This window comes from Hibiscus syriacus, unplaced genomic scaffold, assembly GCF_006381635.1.
Source record: "Hibiscus syriacus cultivar Baekdansim isolate YM2019G1 unplaced genomic scaffold, ASM638163v2 tig00111582_pilon, whole genome shotgun sequence".
Classification (NCBI taxonomy): Eukaryota; Viridiplantae; Streptophyta; class Magnoliopsida; order Malvales; family Malvaceae; genus Hibiscus; species Hibiscus syriacus.
Window position 1 is genome coordinate 1,104,662 of NW_024063126.1, and position 8,704 is coordinate 1,113,365.

The 8,704-nt window shown below is 35.0% G+C and overlaps 1 pseudogene; it reads right to left on the reverse strand.

Moving 5' to 3' along the window:
* Nucleotides 1-1,595: 1,595 nt before the first annotated feature.
* LOC120165295 lies at nt 1,596-3,359 on the reverse strand (annotated as a pseudogene).
* Nucleotides 3,360-8,704: the final 5,345 nt, after the last annotated feature.

Genomic DNA, 8,704 nt, shown 5'->3' on the forward strand with positions numbered 1-8,704 from the left:
CTATCCGTCATAGCTTTGATATCTCATCCGGTTTCATCCTGAAATTTTTATAGCTATAAGTTAGAAGACTAATTTTAGATTCATTTACCTTGTTTGTGCCTTCATGAGTGACTTGTAGTTTATCTCATATCTCCTTAGCGGTTGTACAAGTTGAAAATCTCTCGTATTCATCTGGTCCAAGAGCACAAAATAGAATATTGATAGCCTTTGAGCTGAGCTGGAACATTCTCGTCTCTTCTTCACTCCACAAATTTTGATGTGTAGATGGTTTGATGTATCCGTTCATCATGATTTTTCATGCTCTCATGTCACTAGCTTGAATGAAGTATATCATCATATTCTTCTAATAGGCATAATTAGCACCATTAAAGAAAGGAGACTTGTTTATTGGTTGAGAACGAAGTCGAAGTTTGATGTGGAGGTCATTGATGACTTGAATATCGATATAACTCTTCCCGAATCGACTCAAGAGGTGGTTAAACCTTCAAATAAGTGTAGCTCTGATACTAATTGTTGAGTTAATCGATGATGAATCGGCCAAGAGGGGGTGAATTAGAAATAAAAAATTTGGTGGAAGTTTTTGCAGAAAATTGAAAATATTTGCACAACGATTTAGAGTGGTTCGACTTTCTCAACCAAAGTCTACGTCCACTACCTTAGCTATTCACACTAAGGATTTTCCAACAAATTCACTAATTTGTTATTTCTTTTGAGAACAAAGAGTAGCCTTACAACTCCCTCAAGAATTATACCCCAAATTCTTGAGAACATTCTCTCCCAAAGAGAAGAATACAAATTTCGCAAACTTACAGAAAAACCTCACTAGGCAAGATGTTTGCACAATTCTAGAACAAAAAAGAACACTCAAGAATGAATACAATTGAGCTCGAATGGTGTTCTTGAAGGCAAAATGAATATTGAATGGAAAATATGCTTGAAATGCTCAAACTTAAGGTTTGATGCTTTCTCTTTGATTCTCTAACTTCTCTTCTTAATTGTTGTTGATCAATGGCTTCTGAGCTTGTTTAAATACACCTTGGATCATTTCTGAACTTTGGGAATTATTGCTGAAGTCAATAGAGCCGTTATGGTGTAATTATCATTTAAAAAATCTGTTGGGGGCGTAGGTGTATCGGTACACTCTCAAGGTGTATCGGTACACTCAGTGTAAAATTTAAATATTTCGACCGTTAGTTGACCTAGTGTATCGGTACATCCCATGTGTATCGGTACACTAATTACATTCGATGTTTCTCGGAGCCAGAATGTATCGATACATAGACTGTGTATCGGTACACAAAATATATTCGAAGTTGGGGGTGTATCGATACATCCAAGAGCGTATCAGCTTATTAAGGATAGAACTCAGCAATCAGCTCCAACATTATAAGAAAGAACAATCAAATCTATTGCACAGCAAGCGGAAAAGGAATACAGTTGAAAGACATACAAGGACCAGTAGCTAAACAATAAGCCAATAGCACAAAAAATACATGATTCAACAACTGGAAATTATGATCTACAATGCCATAAAAGGTCATTTGCAGTATGGTCGACTCGGCCACATGAAGGGAAAAAAAGTACTAGTGCGAGAACACTTCGTTAGCATGTCAGATACACCTTCCATAGGTTTTAAAGGAGCCCTTTCTCTTAACCCTTTTCTTCATTGTCTTGGCGCGCCTCGTAAATATGTTAGAGGCTTCAATCTTACCGGATAACTTCATCTTTCGAGCCAGTTTCTCCAGTATGGCGGGTTTCCCGGCTCTAGAGAAATCGGCAGCAAACCTGTCGTAATCGAGCTGAGGAGCTTTCATTCCTTTCTCTATCATTTCTTCTAAAAGTCTGCATGCCTCTCCTGATCTACCGAGATGGATTAGCCCTCCGATGAAAACAGTGTAAGAAACATCATCGGGGCAAAACCCCTTTTCAGTCATCTCTTCCCAAATTGCACAACTCATGTCGTAGTTCCTGGACTGGAAGAATGATTTCATCATCATATTGAAAGTGTGAATTGTTGGTTGGACTCCGGCCTGAATCATCTTCTTGTATACCCTCATCGCATCATCCGGCATCCGTTGAGTGGTCAACAGTTTAATCAGGGCATTGTAGGTATGACCATCGGGTGGACAACCCTTGTCTTGCATCTCCTTCAACAATCTGTAAGCCATGTCCATCCTTCTCTGATTTCCAAAACCAGTGATGAAACATGTGTAAACTGCTACATCGGGCGGACATCCAGAATCATGCATCTCCTCAAAATATTGAACCGCTTCACCCATCTTTGCCTGCTTGCAACACTCCCGAATCATAATCGTATAGCTGCGAACATTCGGCAAAAGGCCCTTCGTTTTCATTACCTCAAACAACTTCACCGCATCAGATGTCTTCCTACTCCTCAACAGCCCTTCAATCATAACATTATGAGCAACAATATCCGGCTTTATATTTGTACTTCTTCATCAAATCAATTACAACAGCCCTCCCGAGACTCTCGAGCAAGCAATTAACAATATCAACACCAGCTTTATATTTGTACTTCTTCATCAAATCAAAGATCCCAACCGCTTTCTTCCTCTCTTTTAAGGCCGCAAAAGCTTTAATGGCGATAATAAAAGTGTCCATAGTCAAAGCCCCTCTAGCACCCATCTCTTCAAGCATCGACAACATCGTCTCGAACTGCCTATTCTTTGCTAAAATATTCATCATCTTATTATAAGTACTGGAATCATGCTCAAATCCCGGTTTTTGCCCGGCACAACAGAAAAACCGAAAGGCCGGCTTTCGAGCATGCCGGTACCGTTCTAATACATCAATGATCAAATCATGAGTAAGATCAATCCCGCATTCATCTAAATCAGCCTCCATGTTTCGGTCTAAGCAAAACAATTCGTCGATTACCTTGCATACTCTCTCAACCTCCTTTAGGTCCAACCTGAAGCCATAGGATTCGGTGTCGGTTTCGGACTCCGTATCTACGTCATTGATGCTAGAGAAACCCCTACGATTCAAATATAGAACTAGCATTTGTTCTTGTAAATTACGGAATGAAGGGGAGTGTGGCAAAAGAGACGGAATTTGATTATTAGAACGACGGAGACTATAATAAGGAGAAGGATGAAGCAAACTAAACAAGGGAAGAGAGCTACCACAAGGAAAGCACACCTGCTCTCCTCCACGTCGTCGTTTTTCTCGTGGTCTCGCTCTTTGACTGAGAATGAAAAGGTCCGCATTTGATCCGCCATGGATGAATATGCGACAAAACCCAGAGTTAAAGTGTTGTCGAATGAAGCTCGTGGTGACGGTGGTGGTGGTGGCGGCGGCGGAGGTCCTTAGAGAAATATACATTTAACTGCCATTAAAAAAACAGGAACAAAGAAATCGGAAAATGACAAGTGAAAGAGTAAATGAGCCATTATTAGGTTTTTTTCATGATCCTCCAATACAAGTCTTTTCTAAGACAAAATTGGCCCAATATCATAGATGGATTAATTATTTAGTCCAATATTATATCAAATATTCTATTTTAGAAATTACGATATTTGTTACGACATAGAATTCGTCACATGAGCACAAAGAATTTTAATAAAATATATTTTATTAAAATTTATCACTTCGACATAATAAATTCTAATAAAATTATATATATTTTTTAAATTTATCACTTCAACTTGATGAGTTTGAATAAAAAAATTATTATTTGGACAAACTTGTCATGAGGATGCGACGAGTTTGCCTTGCACTGTGACATTTGTCATAGATCTCAAATTAATTTTTGAGATGACCTAATAAGCCAATTTTTTTACTTGTTTGACCGATTGGACCAATTTTGGGTTTTTTGGCAATAGGACAACGTAAAAAAATTTGCAAAATAGACCACAAACACTTTTATTTTGGGATCTACGATATTTTCTACAGTGCATGGAACTCGTCACTGAAGTGACGAGTTAAATAAAAAATATTTTTTATTCAATATTTTTAAATTCAATGTGATAAATTTTAATAAAAATTATATTTTATTAAAACTCGTCATCTCGAGACAACGAGTTTCAGCTCCACTATAACATTTGTCGTATTCTTCAAAATAAAAATCTGGATGTCCTAATAGGCTAAATAAAAAACCCGGAATCCCTAATGGGCCAACCGCCCCCCAATTTTGTCTCCTTTCTATTCCTATAAATTGGGCTGCATCTTCAACTGCTTAAAGATGTTAAAATTTATATTTTTGCGTAATTAATTTTAAATAAAAATAAGATGTTACCCATTTATATTATGTAAATTTATTATTTTTATATAAAAATATAATCATTATATTAATTTAAATAATTACTTGAGCTTAAATTAACTTATTTTATTTTTATTGAAATTAAAAAAATAATATTATTACATAAAGCTTTAATCTCATTCACCCATTTAAATTCATCCAATTATAATATTTAATATAAAATTAATGAATTTCATAATAAATAGAGATAATTCCACATAATACAAATTTTCAGAAATAAACTTTTTTTATTGTTTTTATCATTTTTACAATTTTAATCAATTTTATCCCTGCTTATATAACTTGTCAGTTACATTTAAAAACTAAAATCAGAATGGACTATTTTTTAAGTTGAAATGATACTGAATTTTAATAAAATATAATATAATATAATTTTAATAATACAACTAATCAAAGAGATAATGTTAAAAACTATATATACAAAAAAATCAAACAAAAAATAAAATAAAATTTAAAAGCGTAAAAACGAAACCTTCTTTTGAATATGACGTGTATTATTTATAATAATTCAGTAAAACGAAAAAATGTATTATTTATAATAATTCAGTAAAAACAAAACCTTCTTTTGAATATGACGTGTATTATTTATAATAATTCAATAAAAAAAATTTCTATCAAATATGACATGTATTATTTATAATAAATTCCGTAATTGATTGAAGAGAATTCAACTGATTATTTTTTACCTGGTGCGTAACATGCGTCCCATTGGCATTGAAGCAAATAAAAGCTTAGCATCTGTGACATTCAGGCTGATGGTGTCTGCTTACTCACATTTGTCGGGTATTTAATATCTATACAAATTGGACAACCACTTATGATGCTAATCCTTTAAACACACCTAATTATTATCCTACAAATAATATTCCTATCAAAAGTTGGGCACGCCATTATGTAAAATAACATGAAGATTTCATTTATTAATGTACAAATTAATTAAGTATTAATTTAATTATATATCATCATTTGACTATTTTTTTAACTAATCTAAAGTATTTATAAGTTGTAATATTTGTTTTAAAAACTCTTAATCATTTAACAATAAATGCTTAAATACCCTATAGTTTTTAGTGCTCGAACCAAAGACCTCTAGAAATGACAATCATTCATTTAATCACTGAAGTAGCTTGATTCGTGTATCGCAATTTGATTAATTAAAAAGTGTGATTACTATGGATATTATACAAAGTTATTTATTATGTTAAATATACCATAATTCCAAAAGTTTGTACTAAAGGCTTAAGCTCCATCTAGTATGGGACGGTGAGCTACCCGGTCCACCAAGCAATTTCGGTGGAGGGTACGGGTTGAAATGGTGGCTTTTGTTTTCTAGTCTTATATGTACAATAATTAATTAAGTACTACAGATTTCATTACTAAACTTTGATTACGTTTCTATCTTAATTATTAAATTTTAAAATATTTTAATTTAATCACTCAATTTTGACGTTAGTCTATTTTAGATATTTTTGTTTGATATGACATTTAGGATTGAAAATAACCTTTTAAGTTTTTTTTCCAACGCTAAAACATTTTTTTAAATTGTAACGGTAGAGGAATATAAAAGAAAGACGGATGATCTAACAATGATTGAATCATATGAACCATAGATCATAATTATTTTCTTTAAATTTTTTATTCAAGTTTTACAATTTTTGAAATAGATTTTTTAAAAACATAATCTGATAAAATGATTGGAGATATTAAGAAATTATTAAAAATAGGGTTTTGTTTTCACTCTACCTTTTGGTATGCCATTTTATTCTACCTATGTGGGCACGTCCTCTGGTTTTTCCAGTCGTCTAGTTTTGCTAGTAATTTTTTTCTTTTCCTGTGTTTCCTCGTTTTCAATGGTTTCTTAGTTTTTTTGGCCTGTAAAAGAGGCGCTATGGGGATCTAGATCGAGATTTGAGTGTGCTAAACTTGGGTGAAGAGGAAGATGAAGTCTTAGTTTTGACGCAATCTGGAAACAATACACCGATCTCTTTTGACCATTGTTTTGTTGGGAGGTTTTTGTTAGCCTCGATGATTAATTTCCAGGCAAAGCCACTTTTGCCAATGTCTGGCACCCTATTGGGGTTATCTCAATAACGGAATTAGGAGAAGTGATGTATCTATTTCATCTCTTTCACATGGTCGATGTGGACAGAATCGAACAAGGTGTCCCCGGTATTTAATTCACACTTATTGGTGATGCACCGGCTACAACCAGGGGAAAATCCGACGCTGTAAAATTATTTACTAAAAACTTTCGTGTTATTGTTAATAATGTTCCAGTGGGTTTTGTCTCAAAACAGGTATAGAAACAATTAGGTATTTTTTGGGTGATTCCTGGAGTATGATGCAAGTGTAGTTACACTTGGATTTGAGGATGCTTGTGGATTCGATCTGCTCTGGATGTTCAGAAGTCTCTAAAACGGAGGAAAAAATTTGCGTTGCCGAGCGGGTCCTCCACCTATGTTATAATCCAGTATGAAAAGTTGACGCTTTTCTGTTTCTTGAGTGGGATGTTAGGCCATAGGGAAAATTTTTGCCTTTGGAGGGTGTTACAGGAAAAGGCGATATTGGTCCCACAGTGGTACGTTTCCTTAATGTTGCGGAAGACGGCTATCGGATAGAGCAAAATCGCAACTGATAATTTGAGAAAATAAAAATGAAGATAAAAGAAACACAAAATTTACGTGGACAACCCCTAAAAATTTAGGGTAAAAACCACGGGCAACGGTAGAAGAATTTCACTATGAGAAAATAAGAATTACAACCTCTCTCGATCTACCAATGAGAAAACAATGATAATTCTCTCTCGATAAAAAGGAGAAAACAACTCTCAAGAAACTTTCTAAAATCTCTCTAGTATTGGAAGAAAGCTAGAACGCTTTGGGATGATTTTGAAGCTAAACGAGCTAGGGTATTTATAGTTGAAACTTAAGGACTAATCTTGAAAATACCCTAAAGTACAATGACTAAATGTGAGATTGTACCATTTCCAAAAAATCAATAATTTCAGCCACCTAATTGCATGTGCACCAAAAGTTTCATTGTCTTCAACTCTCCACCGAAATGTTGCCATCAATTTGGCCATTTGCATATTAAGTTGACTTTTCAACAATCTCCCACTTGAAGATTTGATTGGAACAATCATATCTTCACATCATTCTTTCTACCTTGTACCTTTCATGTTGCTTACGTTTCTGACAAGCCACAGGAGGATCGACACAGGTAAATTTATCAGCATTGATTGCCTTCGTCATGAAATATGCTATGTTGTCTTTGGTATGGATCTTCTGCATATCTACCGTTCATTCTTCCACTTTTCACGAATGAAATGGTACTGAACTCGTATGTGCTTAGTCCTTGAATGAAATGCTGGATTCCTTGCTAGATGCAAGGCACTTTGACTGTCACAAAACAGAGAGACATACTCTTGATTGTGCCCAAGCTCCTCCAATAGCATCTTCAACCAAATTGCTTCTTTACTGGCTTGTGTAGCTGCTACATATTCTGACTCTGTTGTGGACGTAGCCACAACTGACTGCAATTTTGAAACCCAGCTTCCAGCTCCACCAGCAATTTTGAACACATATCCTGTAGTAGATTTGCTTTTATCCAAATCCCCTGCATAGTCAGAATCTACATAACCATTGATTAGTAAGTTTGATCCTCCGTAACATAATGCAATATTTGAGGTCCCTTTGATGTATCTGAGGATCCTCTTTACAATATTCCAATGCTCTTTGCCTGGATTCGCCATGTACCGACTAACCACTCCCACTGCTTGTGCAATGTCTAGTCTTGTGCATATCATAGCGAACATTAAACTTCCCACTGCTGATGCATACGGTACTCGAGACATATCCATCATCTCTTCTTCACTGCTAGGACTCATACTGGAGGATAATTTGAAGTTAATAGGAAGAGGGGTAGAAATTGGCTTACAATCTTGCATGCTAAATCGTGACAAGATTTTCTTCAAGTAATTCTTTTGTGAAAGCCAAATCTTCCTATTACTTCTGTCTCGGTGAATTTGTATCCCTAGAATCTTGTTTGCTGATCCCAAGTCCTTCATTTCAAATTCCCTAGCCAGTTGTGCCTTCAATTCTTCAATATGATCTTTGTTGGGTCCTGCAACCAACATGTCATCCACATACAACAACAATATAACAAAATCGTTATCACCAGACCTCTTGAAATAAGCACAAGGGTCTGCATTAAGTCTATTGTATCCAAGGCACATAATGAAGGAATCAATCTCTTATAGCAACACCTCGGCTCCTGCTTTAGACCGTACAGAGATTTGTTCAACCTGCAAACCAAGTTCTTCTTTTCTTTTTCTTCAAAACCTTTAGGCTGGAGCATATAAATTTCTTCTTCAAGATTTCTATGAAGAAAAGTTGGTTTAACATCTAGCTGCTCTAGATGTAA